The sequence below is a fragment of the Tamandua tetradactyla genome, chromosome 20 (genome assembly GCF_023851605.1).
Source record: "Tamandua tetradactyla isolate mTamTet1 chromosome 20, mTamTet1.pri, whole genome shotgun sequence".
Taxonomy (NCBI): Eukaryota; Metazoa; Chordata; class Mammalia; order Pilosa; family Myrmecophagidae; genus Tamandua; species Tamandua tetradactyla.
In genome coordinates, this window is record NC_135346.1 from 13,687,852 (window position 1) to 13,713,840 (window position 25,989).

Consider the following 25,989-nt stretch of genomic DNA (forward strand, 5'->3'; position numbering starts at 1 on the left):
AAGTTAGGGTGGCCCTGGGAACTCCCAAACTTGCTACAAGTATCTGCAGTTTGTGGAAAACTGTGTCCTTAATCTGATCTAGTCAGAGCTGCATTTTTCAAATTTTAATCATATTATGAACTGTTAAAAAATCTTTTATCTCATTGAAAAAATGAAGAGTATAGTAAAATTCAGCATTTACTTGACATGTGCCTTCATAAACTAATTAGAGTAAAATGGAAGAGAGGGGAAAAAAAGTCTCTTAGATAAAGATCACATATAAAAATATACTTTCAGCAACAGAATCCAAGCCTCACACTTCAACTGAGTCAAAAGAGTGTGAAGGGCTCTACTATCTTTGACACTCTTTAGACAAAATATGACACACAGTACTGCTTTCATCAATGACCTCTCACACAAGTTTGACACACCACATTCAGAATTCCTAGAAGATGAGGTATCAAGAGACCACAGCATCTTGAGGAGAGACAAAGAAAAGAGACAGTGAGCCTACTTGATCACTTTCCAGTTTGTATGAGGCCCAGCAGTCTTCCTGTGAGATTCTTTGGATTGTAAAACAGTCTCTCCCTACCACATCCCCCTTAAATTAGCATGAGCAGATTTTTGTTACTGCAACCAGCAGACTCCTAAGACAGGTAATTAATAAAATTATGAAAAGTTTCATTTGTCAGTATCAAAAGAATGAGAACCAAGATAGAAACATAAATCTAACACTTTGGAAGTTCCTGTTTTCTTAAATTGAAAACTGGATCGCTTACTACAATTACAGGCCATGCAAAAATTGAAACTTGAAGTCAGAGAGAATATATACAAGTAGCTTACCTTTCCCAGAAATTTTTAGGTGAAACATGTTGTTCAAAGTGAATCATATTAACATTTGCTGCATAGAATCAAATAAAATGGAGCGTGTTGAGATATTTTTATTGAGATCATATTACGCCCAGCGGCCTGAGCTAGACACCATGAGAATATAAAGATTGATGATAAACATGGCTCTTTTCCTCAAAAACATTATAATCTAGAGTGATAAATTAGATATGACTGAAAAATATTAAAACTGAATAGGAAATTATCATATTATCTGGGGTAGTTGTTACTACCCTATAGGGTTTTAAGACTTCTATAAACACAAATGAAAAAAAAAGTCCATACTAAAAAAAAAAGCCCATATTGTAAATGATAAGTTCGTGGCGCTAATTATTATAAATGAATATAAGAATAAAATAAAAATAAACAAAGTAACAGGAAAAGGTATGGTATACTCACTAATGCATTTAATATTATGTATGGAAGTGAGAAAACAAAACAAAACAACTCTTCTCTCTATCCAAAGTCCTATTTCTATAGTTCTCTATGAAGGCAACAAGGTATAGCTAAGGAAAGACTCTGCAGATCATGTTTGAGCTGAACCTTGAAGATTAAGGAGGACTTTGCTAGAAGGCTGTGAAGGGCACTGTCCTGGTTTGAAATGATGTATGTACCCTTGAAAAGCCATGTTTTAATCAAAATCCCATCTCATAAAGGCAGAATAATCCCTATTCAATACTGCATGTAATTAGATCATCTCCCTGGAGACGTAACCAAATCAATATGATCTAAGGATGCCTTAGATTAGACATTTCTATAGACTTGTTTTAACTGGGACATTTTCTCAGCCTTAGAACTGTAAACTAGCAACTTATTAAATTCCCCTTTTTAAAAAGTCATTCCATTTCTGGTATATTGCATTTTGGCAGCCAGCAAACTAGAATCCTAAACTGGATTAGGGGAGATGTGTCTCCACCCATTTGGGTGGGTCTTGATTGGTTTACTGGAATCCTATAAAAGAGGAAACATTTTGGAGAATGAAGGAGATTCAGAGAGAGAGCAGAGCAGAACAACATAGCCACAAGAAGCAGAGTCTACCAGCCAGCGACCTTTGAAGATGAAGAAGGAAAACACCTCCTGGGGAGCTTCATGAAACAGGAAGCCAGGAGAAGAAGCTAGCAGATGACGCTGTGTTCACTATGTGCCCTTGCAGATAAGAGAGGAACCCTGACCGTGTTTACCATGTGCCTTTCCAGATGAGAGAGAAACTCTGTGTTCACCATGTGCCCTTCCACTTGAAAGAGAAAACGTGAACTTCATTGGTCTTCTTGAACCAAGTTATCTTTGCCTGGATGCCTTAGATTAGACATTTCTATAGACTTGTTTTAATTGGGACATTTTCTCAGCCTTAGAACTGTAAACTAGCAACTTATTAAATTCCCCTTTTAAACAAGTCATTCCATTTCTGGTATATTGCATTCTGGCAGCCAGCAAACTAGAACAGGCACACCATGTACAGAGCAGTGAAACTGAATGTGTATAGCAATGTCAGCTATTCCTGGTGGATATGATTGGGGTGAAGAGGAAGCAAACCCAGAGGAAAAGTCAATCAATGAGTGCTGATTATTGATGCAGGAACCAGATTTAAGAAACAAATCAAATTACTGGGCTAAATTTAGTCACTTGGATTTCATGCTTGCTACCTAGAGACATGAGAAACAATAGTGAACCAGTGCAGTTTAATACAAGAAAGCAAACAAAAGTAGTAGCTACCATTTACTGAACTCCCATGAGCACTATGGTATAGCAGTTAAAGTAGGAGCTCTGGAGCCAAGACTCCAGGCTTTACCACATACTGTCTATCTCAGGTTTTTACTTAACTTCATTTTCCTCATTTGTATTATGGGGATAACAGTAGCTACCTGAGGTGATGGCTGTGAAGATTAAAGGAATTTGCATGTGCAAAGCACTTAGTGTCTGGCATGGAGAAAGCACTCAATAATGTGCACTGCTTTTTTATTTCTTCTATATGACCCACACAGTTTCTAGGCACTTTACAGATCTATATCATCACTAAACAACCCAACAACCTTTCAAAGTAAATACTGTTGTTTTCATTTTACAGAAGAAAACTGACATTACAATGCCTAAGCCTCAACTACTAATGATGGATGCATGGAAGTTTCAAGGCTGGGTCTTTTGAGTTCAATGTTCAAGCCATTTCCCTATATTACAGTGGCTCTCTAAAGCTTTATAACAACTTAAAATGCATAAAGTTGAAATGATTACCATTTTCCAATTATTTTAGCTCAAGACCCTAATATGCAAATTCTTCCTTTCCCTCAAATCTCATATCCAATTATTTCCTAAACTATCAATTTCTAACTGTGAAGTCTCATGTTTTCTCTGATTCCCATAAGAACAGTCAAGATCCTTACTGTCAAGGAGTGCATGGGTAATTGAGTGGTAGAATTCTCACCTGCCATGCGTGAATAGATTTCTGACCCATGCACTCAAAAAAAAAAAAACATTCAACAAATGGTGCTGCAATAATAGGATATTCACATGGAAAATAATGAAATGTGACCCCCCCCACACACAACATACAAAAAAAAAAAAAGACACATTCCTAAACTACCTAAACTAACCTCAAAATTTGTTTCTACCCACCTTCATGCAGAGTAGTCTCACCAAAATGTTATCTTGGACTTGACATGTTGCCAGTCAGTTAGGGTAATCATATCACACAGTTTCAAAGAACAGTCTCAGTTTACCTATATTCCCAGTGAAATTATTAATATTGCTTCTTTTCACTCTCAGAAGGGTCCTGATTTAGGTGATAAATTATATGGCTACCCTATACACTGTGGATGGATAGAGAGACACCAGTGGAAGTATTCCAGGCCTTCTACTCTCAACTCTTAGCTACCTTTCTAAGCTTAACACATATTATTTCCCTACTTATAGACCTACTTATAGACATACTAGGACAAAGCAAACTGAATGCTATTCACTAAGGGTAACCTATACTTTATTACCTTAAAACCTATGCCCAGGCGGGCCACGGAGGCTCAGCAGGCAGAGTTCTCGCCTGCCATGCCGGAGACCTGGGTTCAATTCCCGGTGCCTGCCCATGCAAAAAACAAAAACACCTACGTCCATTCCTTTCCTAATATGACAATGTTCCCCCACCATTTCTGCCTGAAATCCTCCAGACAAAATGTTATAGAAGAAATGAGTTTGCACTTGAGATGGTATTTAAGAAACAGATGAAGAGGAAGAGCCAATGCAACTCTGGAACAACAAAAGGAAAACTAGAAGTGAGAGTGGCATAAGTGGGAAGGAAAGAAGTTAGCCATATTAAAAACAATTGTGGGGCGGGCCATGGTGGCTCAATGGCAGAGTTCTCACTGCCATGCCAGAGACCTGGATTCGTTTCCCAGTGCCTGCCCATGTGAAAAAAAAAAAAACAAAAAAACAATTGCAGAGAGGTCACAGCTGGTTTTGGTGACAAGACAACTGAGCAGCCTGTACTGGAGCAGTGGTATAGGAGAGCCAGGGGCCAGTGCTTAAGAGTAGAGTAGAGCCCATCTCCACAATTAATTAACTCTGTGACCTTGAACAACTTCCAAGTTTCTTCTGCAAAATTTCTCTGGGTGTTGTGAAGATTAAATGCGAAAAAAATGCAGAGTTAGTATTTAATACCTGGTTGCTGTTATTATTGAGACCTGAATGAGATGGGAGGTTAACAAGTAGAGACAATGAGGAGAGATTCTTCTTTTGAAAAGTTCGAAATTGAATGAAGGGAATGAGATTTTCTTCTTAAGGAAGAGGAGGGTGCTTAAGTATGATGATAAACTGAAGGGAAGGAGCTAGTGGAAAAGGAGAGATTAAAGATAAAGAGAAAAAGATGGAAGGAATTAATCAAAAGGAAGGTGCAAGGTCTCAGGAAGAGCCTGAACTAAGAGTACATCTCTCCCTTTAGGATTAGCAGGAAAGAGGGCCAGGAAACATACAATGAAGTGGCAGGACTCTGACTCTAAAAGTGAAGAAGGGGTGTAGAGATATCTTGAGGAGCAGAATGAGGATCAGCATCTCTGTTGGGGGTAATGAATCAAGTTAAAATGTTGCAAAAAAAAGAACCAAGGACTCAGTTGGGGTTGAAAAAAATTCACAGTAGTGCCAATCTGCATTGTTTTCTCACCACCACCATCGCCACCCCATCACCTTCATATACCCTGAGCACAGCTTTAGAGAACATGAGATGGGTAGGATTAGATACTTCCAGGATAGGGGCTAAAAAAGGACAAGGAGAATAGGCCGTTGAGAGAACTGCTGAGATGGCTATGATCTGATCCAGAAGTTCAGACTAAATGGGTAAAGGCATGAAGGCAGGTAGTGTGTGGGGACAGGATGGCAATCAAAGGCAGCCTTCTCACAGAATACAGCTGGGAGTATAGGGAAAGTATTTAAATGAAAAGCTAATGTAGATATGGTTAAAGGGTAAAAGAGATAGAAGATAGACCAGAAGTATACCAGCAAAGTGGAGGAGAAAAGACTTTCAAAAATTCAAGAATGGATCAAATCTCAGTGACGGCAAGGACCAAGGTCTGATCCCTGGCAGGATCAGCTGAAGAGAACTAGAGGTGAAATATGTGTGAACTTGGGCTATAGGATACATTGTCCACACTGACAGGCAGAGCAGTCACCTAGAAGAATGAAGAATATTACTATAGAGAGCAAAGCTATAGAAAGCAAGCTTGTAGATGAAGTGGCAAAGTTCTCTCTGAAGTGACAAAGTGACTACTGGTAGGCAACAGCCAGGAGGATTGGTGAAGGTGGAATGGGGTGAGCTTTGAAGAAAAAGGACTTTTGCATCAGGATAATACCAATTTGCTGTTGAAAAATTTGTCCCAAGAGAAATAATCTAATAACACAACATAGGGGGATTCTGTTTTAGAAGATAACCAACACCAAAACAAGCTATAAGACATTATAAACAGAATTAATTTTTTTTTTAAAGTTCAAGTAAAAAATGCCCAACTAAGAATAAAACTGACTTAGCCATAAACAGATACCTGAACCCTGGGAACAGGTTACACAACACCACGAACACACTATTGAGACATGTAAAGAGCAAAGGTTAAGAACAAGGAAACATATACACGTCAGCAGATTTATTTATTGCATGAACACCAAACAGGAAAAGTCCCTACGCAGGTTAGAAAAGTGATCTACTCAAGTAACCTAAAAATCACTGCAAAGGTGTAATGGAACAGAACTTCTCAGATTACAAACAACTTCCTAAAGCCTTGTCTCACTAAATTTATATGGATGATTCTATTTACATAAAATGTCCAGAACAAGGAAATCCTTAGAGAAAGTAGATTAGTAGTTGTCAAGGAACTGTGGGGAAGAAAGAATGGAGAATGAATGCTAATGGCTATGGTGTTTCTTTCTGGGTAATAAAGATGTCTGGAATTGGATAAGTGGTAACGGTTGTACAATATTGTGAATGTATACTTTAGAGAGGTAAATCTTATGGTACGTGAATTATATCTCAATAAAACTATTATTAAAAAGAGAAAGAAGTGTTGCAGCTCTTTTAGAATTTGTCTAGCAGGTTTTCTGGCTTTAGCTGGAAAACCCTCAAAAAAAAAAAAAAGAGAAAGACAAATTGAAAAATCTTACATGGACTTTTAATATTTACAACTGATCTATATGAGCAATTGAACAAGAACCATTTAGGTCTGAGCTTTTAAAAAATAACATAAGATACAAGCACTCCAAAAAGTAGTGCTTGGGAAAGTTAAAAAAAAAATAGTCTAAAGAAGCCAACACTACATCAGATTTTTATTACAGAGTCAGGGCAGTAATAACTTTGGGATAGCCACGGTGAAATGGATAGAGTACCCAGCGTAGATTTAACAATATCCAGATTTTTAAATGCCTCTTTGAAATACTATTATTTCATTCTGGGAAAGTCAGTGGCTCTGATTCCCATTTTCTTCTTCTGTACAATGGAAATACCACCTGTCCCATGAGCTGTAAAATGATTAAATATGACAATGTACATTAAAACACCTTGAATTACTATACAAATAGAAGGTGGCTATTAACTCATTCAGATGCAATTAGTTAGAATTGAAAGCACAGAATTTTAAATGCCAATTTAAACTCTTCAGTCACTAGAAAAGGTACTAGAACAGTTTCTTCTACTGCAGGTAAAGAAACTTCACTGGAAGAGATTAACCTTCATTTTCTCCCCAGTGTGTCAAGCTTACGATTAAAAGTTGTACAAGTTTATAAGATGGGTAGACAAAATAAACACTATCTGTAAGCTAGTTTAGGAATCATGCACTCCCTTCCTTACCAAACTCAAATAGAACTAGGAGAATAAAGAAGCTCAAACAGTGGATGGCAATGTTTTGTAGAATTTCAGCAAGACCCTGTGCATAAATAAGGATGGACAATTACAACGTTTGAAAGTTTCAAGACAAAGCTACTTTACAAATATTCTCCCCTAAAATTGTTAGATTTTCTATCTATAGCCTTAAAAAAAATTGAAACAGTGATGCAAATAAAAATTCAAAGGAATATTTTAGGATTGAATATAAACCAATAATAATAATGAAATTAAATCTTTTTGGGTCAGGTAATCAATAAAAAGTACTTCACACTCAAGTTTCCTTTAGGGAAAAGTGGCACTCATTTGAAAGAAGGTTAAATCCACGACACATGTAAGTAGCAGAATTTGTGTTAAGAGTAAGAAAAGAAAAATATATCTATTAAAAAAAAGTTTGTGAATCTAAACACTCAACTTGTCAATACTGAATTAAAAAAATGAAAATCTACATAGGCAATGACAAATTGAATCCCTAAAATACTCTTATTTGAAGTTGTTCTAAAAGTTATACACAAGGAAGAGAAACTTTTCAACACTGTAATCTAAAAATTATTTGCTTAATGTTTTGCAGAGAAATAATTTAAGTAAGTTTAAGCCAAGTATGCATTTAAAGAAAAGGAAGGGGAAATAATGAATCATTTTTTTTTTTTTTTTTTTTAAAGGAAAGACAGAGAGAAGGAAGGAAGGAAGGAAGGAAGGGAAACATAGACAGATAGAAGGAAGGAAGGATAGAAGGAAGGAAGGAAGGAAGGAAGAAAGGGAAACATCTTTAAACATTTTCTTGTTTTATTGTATTTTGTTTTTCCGTTTTTTGTTACATGGGCTGGGGCCGGGAATCGAACCGAGGTCCTCCGGCATAGCAGGCAAGCACTTTGCCCGCTGAGCCACCGCGGCCCGCCCTAATGAATCATTTTTATAGAATTATGATATGTAAACTTCAAATGATGTAGCAATGATTTTTATTATAGTCTAATATTTTGAGTAAATTTTTGCTTGAATTTCCAGTACAATGGTTCAAGGCAAATGAAGGTTAAATGTACTCTACTTAAACTAGTAACCTTTATAATTACTGACAATGTTTCTCTAATATATCAAAAGGAAGGCAACACCTGTTCTGCAAACCTGGAAAATACCATTGCGCTATCTTCAAGTTTTTAAAGCTCAAAATATTACTGTGACAAATGCAAATTCACAGCTGTAGATATTGCTTTGCGCTAAACACTAAAAAACTGTAAATCTTCCCTTATTGTGTAAAATGGAGAGACTACCTTCTTTAGTGGGTTGTTGTAGGCATAGCTAGAACTTCACACATAAGAGTTCCTTTCCTTCTTTCAATTCATTTGCTTCAATGAGACTCCTGACTGATATTTTAACATTACTTAGGATGTTCTTTAGAATAAGACATTTGACAATCAGAGCTTGATATAAAAGCATGCAAATAAGCAATACTAGGTTTAATTTTTCAAGTTTAAAGGATTTCTTCACCTCGTTTAGTCCAATGTACCAAACATCTTAAACTCTTGACGATTTGGTTTTTCAGCCAACGATGTCAGCTTTCGCAGTTTCAAAACACTTATCTTGCTGGGAGAACTGAGTACACTTTGGAAATCATTACCGTTTCCCCCAATCAGTGTTATCTTTCCCCCAATCAACTGAGCCTTGGGCTAGGGCAAAAAGCTCACCACTACAAGTAAGAAGCCTAGCTTGCCCCCACATCATTGGTAGAGCTGAAAATAACACGCCTCTTGGGCTGTCAGTGATTCTCGCCGTCTTCACCTACCAAGTGAGGAAACTGAGGCCGGGGTAAGGAAGCGGTTTGACTGCGGGTTAAAGACAACTAGCTTTTTCCAGAGACAACCCAGGTCTGACAACTGCTGTGTTGCCAGGCGGGCCACCGGAGCAGCCCCCACGGAACAGGGCAAGGACCCGTCCGCGTCGCGCCGCCTGATTCCAGGAGGGAAAACAGGCACCCTTACCTCGCAGGGCCACAGGCAGGCGCCCCAATCCTGCCCAAGGCCCGAAAAGTGTGCCTTCCCCGAGACCCACAGTTCTCTCCCATCGGTTCACCAGGGAGGCCCGAACGCCACTAACCTGGGACTGAAGAGAACGTAATTCCTGGCTCGGCCTGGACCCTACACCCTCCGAGCCCGAAAAGCACAGCGCGATGGCTGCCGCAGCCTCGGGTAAGCTCCTTCCGTGCCGGCAGGTGTTCACTCGCGATGTTCCGGGCGGCTGCAGTGCCGCGCGCCCACAGTTCCGCCTCCTCACGGTCCCCCCCCCTCCCCGCCAATCCCGGGGCTGAGGTGGCCCATCAGCGGGTTCGGCCGCCCCACGCCCATCCGAAGTGGTTCCTGTGGCCTGCAGGCCTAGAACCCAACCGGGGATACCGGTCCCTCGCTTGGGGAAATTACCCTTAGCACCCGTTTTGTTGTTGTTGTTGTTTGTTTGTTAAATATTTTTTATGGGGCTGGCCACGGTGGCTCAGCAGGTAAGAGTGCTTGCCTGTCATGCCCGAGGACCCGGGTTCGATTCCCGGTGCCTGCCCATGTTAAAAAAAAAAAAAAAAAAAAAGAAGCTACCATTTAAAAAAAAATATATATATATATATATTTTTTATGGTCAAACCTTAACAAACAGACAAACATTCTATACATGGTGTACATCAGTGACTCACAATATCATACAGTTGTATATTGATCGCCATGATCATTTTTTTGAACATTTGTATCTCTCCAGCAAAAGAAATAAAAAAGAAAACAGAAAAAACTCATACATACCATACCCTTACTCCACCCTCTCATTGACCACTAGTATTTCAATCTACTTAATTTAGTTTAACCTTTGTTCCCCCATTATTTGTTTATTTTTATCCATGTATTTTACTCATCTTTCCATACCCTAGCTAAAAGGAGCATCAGACACAAGGCTGTCACATTGTAAAAGCTGTATCATTATACAATCATCGTCAAAAAACAAGGCTACTCGTTGGATACCATACACGGAATGTTTGCATGTTAAGAATGTTCATGTTTGTGTGTTGTTTTGGTTTGATAATACAAAATAAATTAAAAAACAAAAAAACATGGCTACTGAAACTATTAGCCTACAGTTTCAGGTCTACAGTTTCAGGTACTTCCCTCTAGCCACCCCAATACACCATAAACGGAAAAGGATATCAATATAATACATAAGAATAACCTCCAAGATAATTTCAAACTCCGTTTGAAACCTGTCACCCACTGACACTTTATTTTGTTTCATTTCCATCTTTCCCCTTTTGGTGGAGAAGGCTTTCTCAATCCCTTGATGCCAAGTCCAAGCTCATCCCAGGATTTCTGTCCAATGTTGCTAGGAAGGTTTCCACCCCTGGGAGTTATGTCCCACATAGAGGGGGATGCACCTGTTTTTTGATAATACATTCTCCAGTAATTTGAAAAAATGTAACTGTATGCCAGATCATGTGTTGGATGATGACTAGTCAACTTTAAAGGCTTTCTTGACTCTGATGTTCTTTGCAATTAGTGTTTGCTTTCTTAAGTATGTTCACATTGGGAATATTTGAATGCCTTGAATGGAAGTATGAAGACTGTGCTTTTAGATTGCTTTCTGGCCTAGGATTCTAGGTGACAGGGACAGAATAAGGACATGTTTTGTTATTTGATGGATTCATAACGAAAACTTAAACCAACTCTGCTGGACCTCATCTCTTTCTACATCAGCTGCTAGAAATCTCAGTGTCCCTTCCCTAACACTCTCAACACTTTCCATTATCACTGCCAGAACCGCTTTTCCCTCTTTTCACCCAGCTAACTCCTGTGCACTCTTTTTGTTGTTGTTTATTTTAGTTTTTTTAATGCACCATCCAGTTCCATCTAAATATACAGTCAATGGCTCACAATATCATCATATAGTTGTGTATTCATCACCATGATCATTTTTAGAACATTGCATCACTCCAGAAAGAGAAATTTTAAAAACCCCATATATCCCATACCCCTTACACCCCATCTCATTGACCACTAGTATTGCAATCTAACCAACTTTTTTAGCCCTTATCTGCACTCCCCCCGCCATTATTTATTTTTTTGTCCTTATTTTTTCACTCATCTGTCCATACCCTGGATAAAGGAAGCATCAGACACAAGGTTTTCACAATCACACGGTCACATATAAAAGCCATATAATAAAGAAGATCCATATCTCACACCCTATACAAAAATTAACTTAAAATGGATCAAAGACTTAACATTAGATCTAAGGCCATAAAACTTTTAGAAGAAAATGTAGGGAATTATCTTATAAAACTTATAATACGAGGCAGTTTCCTAGATCTTACAACCAAAGCACAAGCATTGAAGAAAGGAACAGATAAATGGCAACTCCTCAAAATTAGACACTTGTGCATAAAAGAACTTTTATCAAGAAAGTAAAAAGACAGCGTACACAATGGGAGACAATACTTAGAAATGATATATCAGATAATATCAGATAAGGGTCTAGTATTCAGAGTATGTAAAGAGATTGTTCAACTCAACAACAAAAAGACAAATAACCCAATTACAAAATGGGCAAAAGACATGAACAGACACTTCTCAGAAGAAGAAATACAAATGGATAAAAGGCACATGAAAAGATGCTCAACTTCCCTGGCTGTAGGGAAATGCAAATCAAAACCACAATGAGATATTATCTCACACCCACCAGAAAGGCCAGTATCAACATAACAGAAAACAACAAGTGCTGGAGAGGATGTAGAGAAGTACATTTATCCACTGCTGGTGGGAATGTAAAATGGTACAACCACTGTGGAAGGCAGCTTGCGGTTCCTCAGGAAGCTAAGTATAAAATTGCCATATGACCCAGCAATACCATTGCTAGGTATCTATTCAGAGGACATGAGGGCAAGAACACAAATGGGCATTTACACACCAATGTTTATAGCAGCATTATTTACAATTGTCAAGAGATGGAAACAGCCCAAATGTCCATTGACAGATGAGTGCCTAAACAAGCTGTGGTATATACATATGATGGAATATTACACAGCTGTAAGACAGAATAAATCATGAAGCATGTAACAATATGGATGGACCTCGAGGACGTTATGCTGAGTGAGGTTAGCCAGAAATAAAAGGACAAATACTGTATGGTTGCACTGATATGAACTAACATTAATGAATGAACTTGGAGAATTTCAGTTAAGAGCAGAGGCCATCAGGAGATAGAAATAGGGTTGATATTGGGTAATTGGAACTGAAGGGATTCAAATTGTGCAACAGGACTGATTGTAAAAATTCAGAAATGGATAGCACAATACTACCTAATTGTAGCACAACAATGTTAGTACACTGAATGAAGCTGAATGTGAGAATGATAGAGGGAGGAGGGCTGGGGGCACAAATGAAACTAGAAGGAAAGATAGACGATAAAGACTGAGATGGTATAATCTAGGAATGCTTAGAGTGTACAATGGTAGTGACTAAATGTCAAATTAAAAAGTTTTTGCATCATGAAGAACAAAGGAATGTCAATATTGCAGTGTGTTGAAAATAGATTGTCATTCATATTTTAAAACTTAACTTATGTGTGAGACTAAAGCAAAAAAAGTTTATTTGGTACAAAATTAATACAATACAAAATTTGTATTATAGTGCATTTCCTAATATGACGTATATGGACAGTTTAATTGAACACCATAAGTACATGGAACCTTGAATAGGGCATGAGATTTTGTAGGTTTGTCCAGAGTGATGCCCCGATAAATCCCAGAGTGATTTGAACAGTGAATAAAAATGTATTTGCAAAGTCCCCTTGGTGGAACATCGAGAAAAGGGGAAAATTCAGCTTCCTCATTTGGAAAATTCCTGATATGTTCACAAGCAGTGGGGACAACCAAATCAATAGGCCAAGCCATCAGTCTTGAGGTTTGTTCATATGAAACTTATCCCCGCAAAGAATAGACGAAGCCTATGTGCTGCTTTGAAAGGATGTATGTACCCTAGAAAAGCCATATTTTAATCCTAATCCCATTTTGTAAAGGCAGCCATTTCTTCTAATCCCTATTCTGTACTCTATGTTTGAAACTGTCATTAGCCTTGGAGATGTGGCTCAATCAAGAGTGGTTGTTAAACTGGATTAGGTGGAGATATGTCTCCACCCATTTGGGTGGGTCTTGATTAGTTTACTGGAGTCCTATAAAAGAGGAAACATTTTGGAGAATGAGGAAATTCTGAGAGAGCAGAACAACGTAGACGTGAGAAGCAGAGTCCATCAGCCAGTGACCATTAGAGATGAAGAAGGAAAATGCCTCCCGGGGAGATTCATGAAACAGGAAGCCAGGAGAGAAAGCTAGCAGATGACGCCTTGCTCACCATGTGCCCTTCCAGCTGAGAGAGAAACTGACTGTGTTCGCCATGTGCCTTCTCACTTGAGAGAAAAACCCTGAACTTCATCGGCCTTCTTGAAGCAAGGTATCTTTCCCTGGATGCCTTAGATTGGACATTTCTATAGACTTGTTTTAATTGGGACATTTCCTTGGCCTTAGAACTGTAAACTTGCAACTTATTAAAGTCCCCTTTTTAAAAGCCATTCCATTTCTGGTATATTGCATTCTGGCAGTAAGCAAATTAAAACAGCCTACTTAAAATCAGGCCTAAGAGTCACCCCCAGAGAACCTCTTTTGTTGTTCATATGTGGCCTCTCTCTCAGCCAAAACAGCAAGCAAACTCACCTCCTTCCCCCTCTCTATGTGGGACATGACTCCTAGGGGTGTAAACCTCCCTGGCAATGTGGGACAGAAATCCTAGAATGAACATCAAGGGATTGAGAAAAACTTCTCAACCGAAAGGGGGAAGAGAGAAACGAGACAAAATAAAGTGTTAGTGGCTGAGAGATTTCAAACAGAGTTGAGAGGTTATCCTGGAGGTTATTCTTACACATCATACAGATATCACCTTTTTAGTTTAAGGTGTATAGGATAGAAGGAAGTGCCTGAAACTGTAGAGCTGTGCTCCAGTTGCCATGTTTCTTGAAGATGATTGTATAATGATATATAGCTTTCATAATGTGACTGTGTGATTGTGAAAACCTTGTGTCTGATGCTTCTTTTATCTATGATACAGACAAATGAGTATATGGATTAAAAATAAATAAATAATAAGGGGAAAAATGTTAAAATTGAAAAATATATAATGGGTAGATGGAAACACTAGTGGTCCATGAGAAGGAGGGGTAAAGGGTATGGTATGCAGTAGTCTTTTCTTTTTTCTTTTTATTTCTTTTTTCTGGAGTGATATAAATGTTCTGAGAAATGATCATCGTGATGAGTGTACAAATATATGATGATATTGTAAGAAAATGATTGTACACCATGTATGGAATGTTTGTATGTTAAGAATGTATGTGCTTGTATATTGTTTTATCAAAATTAAAAAAAAACTATATAGTTATAAAAAGTGTCTTCAAGAATCAAGGCTACTGGAATGTAGTTCAACAGTTTCAGGTATTTCTCTCCAGCTATTCCAATACACCACAAATTAAAAAGGAATATCTATATAATGCACTTACACACTTTAAAGTCTTGGCACAGATAGACCTCTCTCATCAAAACCTTCCTCCCAGATTAGGTCTTCTGTTACAGGTTTCCCTACCAACTGTAAAATTTGCTCTATCATTGAAGTTATCATGCATAGAATTGTACAATTAAACACTGGACTATCTGTATTAAGTGCATCCTCCAATAGATATTTTATAAATTTTGTTACATCATGAAACATCACTGCATTTTTCCTCTTTCTTTTTTTAATGCCTGGCACATTATCATGCATAGAATTGTACAATTAAACACTAGACTATCTGTATTAAGTGCACCCTCCAATAGATATTTTATAAATTTTGTTACATCATGAAACATCACTGCCTTTTTCCTCTTTCTTTTTTTAATGCCTGGCACATAATAGGTGATTGATAAATATTTGTTGACCAGAAATTCATTCATAATATGAAGGATTCCAAGATGCTTATTTGTCCTGCAGGGATAAAGAGTTTGCCTAGAGTCCACTGTTCTGTGTCAGAGGAAACTGTTTTTCCAGTCAGGGTCCCTTCTACCTCTGTTTCCCTCCCTACTCACTGTGTCTCAAATTCAGATTGGTTTAGTCAACACTGCCAAATAGCCTGAGGCACTTCACTGGGCTTCTCAGGATTATTCTACAGATATCATCTTACACCCACCAGAATGGCCATCATCCCAAAACAGAAAATAACAAGTGCTGGAAAGGATATGGGGAAAGAGGCATACATATTCACTGTTGGTGGGAATGTAGAATGGTGCAACCACTCTGGAAGACAGTTTGGCAGTTCCTCAGGAAGCTAAGCATAGAGCTGCCATATGATCCAGCAAAGCCATTACTAGGTATATTTTCAGAGGAACTGAAAGCAAGGGCACAAATGGTTATTTGCACACCAATATTTATAAAGGCATTATTCATGATTGCCAATGGATGGAAATGGCCCAAATGTCCATCAGTGGACAAGCTGCTAAACAAGCTGTGGTATAAACATATGATGGAATATTACGCAGCTGTAACACAGAATAAAGTCCTGATACGTGTAACAGGGTGGATGAACCTTGAGGACATTATGCTGAGTGAAATTAGCCAGAAACAAAAGGACAAATACTCTATTGTTTCATTAATATGAACTAACATTAATGAGTGAACGTTGAGAGTTAAAGTTAAGACACAGGTTATTAGGAGATAGAAAGAGGGTAGAGATTGGACATCTGGGCATTTGGTGCTGAAAGAATACAGAATGTGCAATAGGACTGATTGTCAAGATTCAGAAAGCGATAGCACTATAGTATATGATGGTAGCACAATAACAAAAGTACATTGAATGAAGCTGAATGTGAGTATGGTTGAGGGAGAAGGACCGGGGACATGTCTGACAACAGAAGGAAAGATAGAGGATAGAGATTGAGGGAGATAACTTAGAAATGCCTAGAGTGGACAATGATGGTGATTAAATTGCAAATATAAGAATGTTTTTTTTGCATGAAGAACAAATGAATGTCAACATTGCAAGGTGTTGAAAATGGGATAGTATAAAGGAAAACGGGATGGTATAAAGACCCCAATGCAAGCTAGGGTCTATAGTTAGCAGTAACATTGTAATATACTTCCATTGAATGTAACAAAGGCAATACCCTAAAATTAAATGTCAATAAGTGGGGGATTTGGGAAAGGTGTATGGGATTCTTTGCAGAAGAAAAGGAAATCTCTTCATATAGACTGTGATGGTGAGGGCATAGCTATATTATTATACCGGGAACCAATGATGTTTTACCTAGGTTGTTGTGCTGGTTTGAATGAATTTATATACCCTAGAAAAACCATGTTTTAATCCTAATCAATCTTGTGGGAGCAATGGTTTCTTCTAATCCCTATTTAGTATTATAGGTTGGAAACTTTAATTAGATTATCTCCACAGAGACGTGACTCAGTCAAGTCTCCATCCATTCCAGGTGGGTCTTGATTGGTTTTACTGGAATCCTTTAAAAGAAGAAGCACTCTGGAACGACAAGAGAAAAAGCTATGAGATTCTGTGAGAGACAGAGTCCACCAGCCAGCAACCTTTGGAGATGAAGGAGAACGTCCCTGGGGGAGCTTCATGAAGCAAGAGGCCTGGAGAGGAATCTAGAAGATGCCAGGTTCACCATGTGCCTTTCCACTTGAGAGAAAAACCCTGAACTTCATCGGCCTTCTTGAATCAAGTTATCTTTCCCTGTATGCCTTAGATTGGACAATTCTATAGACTGGCTTTAATTGGGATATTTTCATGGGCTTAGAACTGTAAACTTATAACTTATTAAATTCCACTTTTTAAAGTCTATTCCATTTCTGGTATATTGCATTCTGGTAGCTAGCAAACTACAACAGTTGGATTGTATGATGTGTGAATAAAACCATCTAAAGGGTGGGCCACGGTGGCTCAGCAGGTAAGAGTGCTTGCCTGCCATGCCCGAGGACCCGGGTTCGATTCCTGGTGCCTGCCCATGTAAAAAAAAAAAAAAAAAAAAAACCATCTAAAAATGAACAGAGAAAAAAATGAACAGAGAGATACAAGTGTTAGAAAAATATGGAGAGATTTACTTATTCACTGTTGGTAGGGAAGCAGAGTGGTGCAGCCACTCTGGAAGATAGTGTGGTGGTTCCACAGGAGGCTGGGGTGGGTTGCCATATGATCTTGCAACCCTGTTGCTAGGTATATACTTGGAGGAACTGAGAGTGGAACATGAATGGACATTTGCACATTGGTGTTTATGGCAGCAATGTTCATGATCTGCAATGAATGGAGGTGGCCTAAGGGTACCTGAGGAATGGAAGGGAGAACTGTGGTGTATACATCCAATGGACTACTGAGTGACTTCAAGAAAAGTTGTGAGGCATGCAACTAGGTGACTGAAACTTAAGGACAGTATGTTTTATGAAATTTCTAAAACAAAAAGACAAAATCATGCCTTACTCATATGGACTAACTATAATATGCAAACTTGGAGAATCGAAATCGAGAGCATGGGTTATCAGATTGGGGCCTATTGTAAAGGTTCCAAGATTTGAAGCTTTTAGAGCAGTCATGTCTATTCTGGAATTGTAACTATTATTTCTAAATCCTGAAATGCTGAACTATTGTGTATAATCTGATTGTTTCCTGGAACTTCGCATATTTGTGTGACACCTGTCTGAAACAATGAAAGTCAGCATTACCCCATACAGCAACTATTAAAGATGAAAAAGTGATCAGACTTCACTAGAGATATGAATGAAGCTAATCTGGATAGGACTAAGGTAAATCAGAATACAGGGTAAATGATGATATAGTCTATGTTTTAAAACTTCGACTTCTGTGTGAGACCAATGGAAGAGATGTTTATTTGGTGCAAAATTTATATTTTTGATTGTGCATTATCTGATTTAACTTCTATGGTCAGTATATTCAAACACTGTAATTACATGGAATCTTGAATAGGGAGTGAGATCTTGTTGGTTTGTACAGGTTAGTGTGATGCCCTGATAAATCCCAGAGTAAACTGGGCAGAGAATAAAAAAAGTATTTACAAAGTCCTCTTGGGGAGCTGGGGAGAAAGGAGGAAATATTCAACTTGCCCATCTGGGGAATTCCTGATATTCTAGCAAGCAGTGGAGTCAACAAAGTCAATAGGTTGAGCCCCTGATCTTGGGGCTTGCCCATATGAAATTTATTTCTGCAAAGGAGAAGTTAAGCCAACTTATACTTATGCCTAAGAGTCACCCCCAGAGAAACTCTTTTGTTGCTCAGATGTGGCCACACTCTCTAAGCCAACTTGGCAGGTGAACTCACTGCCCTCCCCTATATGTGGGACATGACTCCCAGGGGTATAAATCTCCCTGGCAATGTGGGACATGACTCCTGGGGATGAGCCAGGACCTGGCATCATGGGATTGAGAAAGCCTTCTTGACCCAAAGAGGGAAGAGATAAATGAGACAAAATAAAGTTTCGGTGGCTGAGAGATTTCAAACAGAGTTGGGAGGTTATCCTGGAGATTATTCTTATGACTATATAGATATCTCTTTTTAGTTTATAGTGTATTGGAGTGACTAGAGGGAAGTACCTAAAACTGTTGAACTGTATTCCAGTAACCTTGATTCCTGAAGACAACTGTATAACTATATAGCTTTTATAGTGTGACTATGTGATAGTGAAAACCTAGTGTCTGGGCAGGCCATGGCGGCTCAGCAGGCAGAGTTCTTGCTTGCAATGCCAGAGACCTGGATTCGATTCCCCGTGCTTGCCCATGAAAAAAAAAACAAACCAAAAAAAACCAAAAAACAACAACAAAACCTTGTGGCTGACACTCACTTTATCCAGGGTATAGACAGATGAGTAAAAATAAGGAAAAATAAATAAATAATGGGGGTGAGATAAGGGGTAAAAAAAAAAGTCTGGGTTGATTGCAATACTAGTAGTCAAAGAGAGGGAGGGGTCAGGGGTATGGGACATATGGGTTTTGTTTTTCTTTTCTGGAGTGATACAAATGTTCTAAAAATGATGTGGTGATAATTATCCAACTATACAGTGATTAAAAAAACAAAAGATTACAGAACCAGAGTTGGTAACTTTCTTTCCTAATATCCCTGGCAATTTGGTCAGACTGTTTAAAATCTGTTGCTGCTGGCTTCAGCAACAAATTGGAAAACAACTAGGAATGGGGGAATATGACAATAAGCAAGGCATAGTCTCTTCCCATAAGGACCTTTCCTTTAGTGAGAGATATTAGTCACAACTAATGATAAAAGGAGGCAGGGAGACAGACAGGATGACGAAATAAAAAACAGTGGTGGGGGGTGAGAAGTGAGGGGTTGGGGAGATAGGTGAAGCCAGTGTTTGTAATGAGCCTTAAAGGATGCATACATTTCACCCCCAATCTTTTTTTTTTTTTTAAGAAAGTAAAATACGATCCTTTCTATTAATCACATCAAACAATCAAAAAAACACCCTGAAAGTTGTAACATTCATTCCAGAACATTCTCAGCCACCAGGCAGACTTTATATGATCAACTTCAGATAGGCCTAAATCTATCATTTTTATAATGCTCTGGAAAAGGAAATTATAAACTCTTTCTACTATTTTTAAATCTAGTTAGAAAGTAGTCACTTTTCCACCATTTCATTTCATTCCAGAAATGAAAAGAATTGTAATCATCACATCAGCCTTTCAGATATCTAAAAATATTTAAGGTCTATTTCTCCTTTTTCATTTTCTTACTGAGGAATAGATAAAAGAAAGAAGTGATGGATTTTATCACTTTACATTATAATTCCAGGCTACCAATTGCATAGGTTGTAGTTTCTCCATGATCAGGTCATTTCTAACATTAACTCATTTAAAAAAAAAATTATTTATTAATTAAAAAAATAAAGAAACAAAATAAAACAACATACATAATCAGTAATTCACAATATCATCACTTAGTTGCATATTCATCATTTCTTAGAACATTTGCATTAATTCAGAAAAAGAAATAAAAAGACAATAGAAAAAGAAATAAAACGAACACAGGAAAGAAAAAAAAAAGATTATACCTAACATATCCCTTACCCCTTGCTTTCATTGATCACTAGCATTTAAACTAAATTTATTTTAGCATTTATTCCCCCTATTATTTATTTTAATTCGATATGTTCTACTCCTTTGTTGACAAGGTAGATAAAAGGAGCATCAGACACAAGGTTTTCACAATCACACAGTCACATTGTGACAGCTGTATCATTATTCAATCATCGTCAAGAAACATGGCTACTGGAACACAGCTCTACATTTTCAGGCAGTTCCCTCCAGCCTCTCCATTACATCTTGAATAACAAGATGATATCTACTTGATGCATAAGAATAACCTCCAGGATAACCTCTCAACTCTGTTTGGAATCTCTCAGCCATTGACACTTTGTCTCATTTCCCTCTTCCCCCTTTTGGTCGAGAAGGTTTTCTCAATCCCTTGATGCTGAGTCTCCGTTCATTCCAAGATCTCTGTCCCACGTTGCCAGGAAGATCCACACCCCCGGGAGTCATATCCCACGTAGAGAGGGGTAGGGTGGTGAGACTGCTCATTGTGTTGGCTGGAGAGAGGAGCCACATCTGAGCAACGAAAGAGGCTCTCTTGGGGGTGACTCTTAGGCCTAAATTTTAAGTAGACTTGACCTATCCTTTGCGGGGTTAAGTTTCATATGAACAAACCCCAAGACTGGGGTCTCTGCCTATAGCTTTGGTTGTCCACACTGCTTGTGAGACTATCAAGAATTCTACTTGGGGAAGTTGAATTTCTCCCCATTCTCACCACTCCCCGAAGGGGACTTTGCAGATACTTTTCCAGTCACTGATCAAATCACTCTGGGATTCATTGGGGGCATCACTCTGGACAAACCAGCAAAATCTCATGTCCTACCTGAGATTCCAAGTACTTACGGCGTCCAATCAAACTATCTACATAAGTTATATTAGGAAATGCACTAGTCAAAATATAAATTTTGTAACTAATAAACATTTTTTGCTTTAGTCTCACACAGAAGGTGACATTTTAAAATATTAATTACCATCTATTTTCAGTACCCTGCAATAATGACATTCCTTTGTTCTTCCTCATGCAAAAACATTTTTAAAATTGTACCTTGTGCATTTCACTATCATTATACACTCTAGGCATTCCTAGATTATACCATCTCAATCTTTAACATCTGTCTCTCTTTCTGATTTTATTTGTCCCCAGCCCTCGTCCCTCTATCATTCTCACATGCAGCTTCATTCAGTGTTTCAACATAATTATATTACAGTTAGGTAGTATTGTGCAGTCCATTTCTGAGTTTTTGTATCCAGTCCTGTTGCACAGTCTGTATCCCTTCAGCTCCAATTACCCAATATCTTACCCTATTTCTATCTCCTGATGGTCTCTGTTACAAACAAAATATTCCAAGTTTATTCACTAATGTCAGTTTCTTTTTACTTTCTTAATGAAGTTCTTTGATGCACAAAAGTGTTTAATTTTGAGGAGTTCCCATGTATTTATTTCTTTCTTCAGTGCTCTTGCTTTAGGTGTAAGGTCTATAAAACCACCTCCAATTATAAGATTTATAAGGTATTTCCCTACATTTTCCTCTGTTTTATGGTCTTAGACCTGATGTTTATATCTTTGATCCATTTTGAGTTAACTTTTGTATAGGGTGTGAGATACAGGTCCTCTTTCATTCTTTTGCATATGGATATCCAGTTCTCTAGGCACCATTTATTGAAGAGACTGTTCTGTCCCAGGTGAGTTGACTTGACTGCCTTATCAAAGATCAAATGTCCATAGATGAGAGGGTCTATATCTGAACAGTCTATTCGATTCCATCCCCCAATCTTTTTGATGATTGTTGTTGTAATAAAAGTAATATGGGGGTACAAGGATAGTTCAGTGGTAGAATTCTCGCCTGCCATGCGGGAAACCCGGGTTCGATTCCCAGCCCATGCACTTCAAAAACAAACAAGCAAACAAAAATTCAACAAATGGTGCTGCAATAACAGGATACTCACATGGAAAAGGAATGAAATGAAAACCCTGCCACAGCATACAAAATAATTATAATAATAATAAGAAGAATACATGGTAATTTAAAAATGTTTGGAAAATACAAAAAATATACAATGGAAATAAAAGTCACACATAGTAGATATAACTAATTTTATAAGATTATAATCATACTAAATTCAGTTTTGTAAAAACTTAATATTTAAAACTTAAGCATATATTACAGACACTTTTTCATGTAATTAATTATTCCTCTAAATCATGAATTTTAATGATTGCATTTTTTGTTGTTTTAATTGAGATATAGTTTATATACAGCAACATTCTTTTTTAGTGTACAGTCCTGCAAATTTTGGCATGTCCATTGTTCTAGTTTGCTAGCTGCTGGAATGCAATATACCAGAAATGGAATGGCTTTTAAAAAGAGGACTTTAATAAGTTGCAAGTTTACAGATCGAAGGCCAAGGAACTGTCCCAATTAAAACAAGTCTATAGAAACGTCCAATCTAAGGCATCCAGGGAAAGATACCTTGGTTCAAGAAGGCCAGTGAAGTTCAGGGTTTCTCTCTCAAGTGAGAAGGCATATGGCAAACACAGTCATAGTTACTCTCTCAGCTGGAAGGGCACATGGTGAGCAAGGCATCACCTGCTAGCTTTCTCTCCTGGCTTCCTGTTTCATGAAGCTCCCCAGGAGGTGTTTTCCTTCTTCATCTCCAAGTTCGCTGGCTTGTGGGCTCTCTGCTTCTCGTGGCTATATCATTCTTCTCTGCTCTCTCTGAATCTCTCATTCTCCAAAATGTTTCCTCTTTTATACAACTCCAGTAAAGCAATCAAGACCTACGCAAATGGAAGGAGACACATCTCCCCTAATCCAGCTTAATAACCACTCTTGATTGGGTTACATCTCCAGAGCGATGATCTAATTATGATTCAAACATACAGTATTGAATAGGGATCATTCTGCCTTTATGAAATGGGATTTTGATTAAAACATGGCTTTTCTAGGGTACATACATCATTTCCAACCAGCACATCCATACAGTCATGTAACAACCACCACAGTCAAGATGTAGAATAATTCTCTTAGGTCCCAAAATTCCCCTGAGCCCTTTTGTAATCAAACTGTCTGCTCACCCTTGCAGTTGGTATAGAATTGCCTTTTCTAGATGTCACATAATGAAATCATAGAATCTATAGCCTTTTGAGACTGGCTTCTTTCATGTAGCATAATGCATTTAATAATCATCATTTTATTGCTGAATAGTGTTCCATTGTAAGGATGCACCACAGTTTGTTTATCCATTCACCTGTTGGGCATTTGGGTTGTTTCAAGTTTTTGATGATTACATATAAAACTACTATAAATATTTTGTACAGGTTTTTGTATAAACATTAAGTTTCTATTTCACTTGGGTATATAAATACTTAGGAATGGAATTGCTGGGTTTTATTATAAGTGTATGTTTAACTTTATAAGAAAGTGTGAAACTATATTCCAAAGTGGCTGTACCATTTTGCATTCCCACCAATAACGTATGAGAATCTAAGTTGCTCCACATTCTCTTTTGCACTTAGTATTTGTTTTAGGTTTGTTAATGCTGCTGGAATGCAATATATCAGGAATGGGTTGGCTTTTATAAAGGGAATTTATTAAGTTACAAGTTTACAGGCATTTGGAAAAAGATAACTTGATGCAAGAAAGGTTGATATAGGGAGGCATGTGGCTGGCATCTGCTGGTCCTTTGGCTTCTGGTTTCCAACCACTTCCTCGGGGGCATTTTCTTTCTGCATCTCCAGACACTTCTTCTGTGTCAGCTCTGAGCTCCTCCCAAAATGGTTCTCTTAAAGGACTCCAGTAAACAACCCACCTTGAATGGGTGAATACATATCTCCATGGAAACCACCTAATCAAAAGGTCCCACCCAAAACAGAATTGAATCAGGATTAAAGAACATGGCTTTTCTGGGGTACACAACAGTTTCAACCAGCACAGTATTGTTGATTTTATTTTTTAGTTTTAGTCATTCTAATAGTTGTGTAATGGTATCTCTATAGTTTTTTTAAAAATATTTTTATTGAGGTATCCTCAGGCAGAATACAGTCCATACAAAGTATATATTCAATGGTTCATAATATCATTGCACAGTTGTGTATTCGTCATCATTATTTATATAACATTTGTATCACTCCAGAAAAATAAAAAGAAAAAACCCATACATCCCATATGCCTTACCCCTCCCTCTCAGTGACTACTAGTATTGCAATCTACCCAAAAATTTTCCCCAGTTATCCTTCCATTTTATTTTTTTATTTTTTGTCCTTACTTTTTTTACTCATCTGTCCATATTCTGGATAAAGGGAGCATCAGTCATAAGGTTTTCACAATCACACAGTCACACTATAAAAGCTATACAATTGTCTTCAAGAATCAAGGCTACTGTCTCTCAGCCAACACGGCAAGTAAGCTCATTGCCCTCCACCTCTCTATGTGGGACAGGGTGTAAACCTCCCTGGCAACATGGGACAGAAAGCATAGAATGAGCTGGTACTCAGCATTAAGAGATTACGAAAACTTTCTCTACTGAAAGGGGGAAGAGAAATGAGACAAAATAAAGTGTCAGTGGCTGAGAGATTTCAAATAGTCAAGAGGTATTCCTGGAGGTTATTCTTACACATTATATAGATAACCCCTTTTCAGTTTAAGGTGTTTTAGAGAGGATAGAGGGAAGTGCCTGAAACTGTAGAGCTGTGTTCCAATAGCCATGTTTCTTTAAGATGATTTTGTATAATGATACAGCCTCTGCAAAGTGACTGTGTAATTGTGAAAACCTTGTTCTGATGCTTTTTATCTACAGTATGGACAGATGAGTAAAAAATATGGAGTATAAATAAATAAATAATAGGGGGAAACAAATGTTAAAATAAATTGGGTAAAGGGAAATGCTAGTGGTCAATGAGAAGGAGTGGTAAGGGGTATGGTATATATGAGTTTTTTCTTTTTATTTCTTTTTCTGGAGTAATGTAAATGTTCTGAGAAATGATCAAGGTGATGGATATAAAACTATGTGATGATATTGTGAACCACTAAATGCACAAGTATGGAATGTTCATATGTTAAGAATGTTCGTGTTATATGTTGATTGGTTTTATTAACAAAAATTTAAAAAAAAGAATCAAGGATACTGGAATACAGTTCAGTAGTTTCAGGTTCTTCCTTCTAGCCACTCTAATACACCATAAACTAAAAAGAGATATCTATATAATGCATAAGAATAACCTCCAGGACAACCTCCCAACTCTGTGTGAAATCTCTCAGTCAATGAAACTTCATTTTGTCTCAATTATTTCTTCCCCCTTTGGGTCAAGAAGGCTTTCTCAATCCCATGATGCCAGGTCCTGGCTTATCCCTGGGAGTCACGTCCTACATTGTCAGGGAGATTTATACTCCTGGGAATCAAGTCCCATGTATGGGGGAGGGCAGTGAGTTCACCTGCCAAATGAGAGAGAGAGGCCATGTCTGAGCAACAAAAGAGTTTCTCTGGGGGTGACTCTTAGGCATAAGTATAAGTTGACTTTGCTTCTCCTTTATAGGAATAAATTTCATAGGGGTGAGCCCCAGGATTGAGGGCTCAGCCTATCCAATTGTTGTCCCCACTGCTTTGAGAATATCAGGAATT

General features: G+C 37.9%; 2 protein-coding genes and 1 non-coding gene across 3 annotated transcripts in view; 2 read left to right on the top strand and 1 right to left on the bottom strand.

Moving 5' to 3' along the window:
- The window catches only part of SAR1B (secretion associated Ras related GTPase 1B), a 29,976-nt gene extending 20,549 nt beyond the window's left edge, over positions 1 to 9,427 (bottom strand). Inside the window, exon 1 of the mRNA XM_077138489.1 lies at positions 9,305 to 9,427. The gene's annotated coding sequence lies outside the window, so the exon portion shown is untranslated. The remainder of the gene's footprint in view (positions 1 to 9,304) is intronic.
- Positions 6,397 to 6,458, top strand: LOC143665054 (U7 small nuclear RNA). Its single transcript, XR_013166730.1, has one exon. It is a non-coding gene; the product is annotated as a U7 small nuclear RNA (small nuclear RNA).
- Positions 8,909 to 25,989, top strand: part of SEC24A (SEC24 homolog A, COPII component) — a 114,024-nt gene continuing 96,943 nt past the window's right edge. Inside the window, exons 1-2 of the mRNA XM_077138486.1 lie at positions 8,909 to 9,016; positions 9,284 to 9,396. The gene's annotated coding sequence lies outside the window, so the exon portion shown is untranslated. The remainder of the gene's footprint in view (positions 9,017 to 9,283; positions 9,397 to 25,989) is intronic.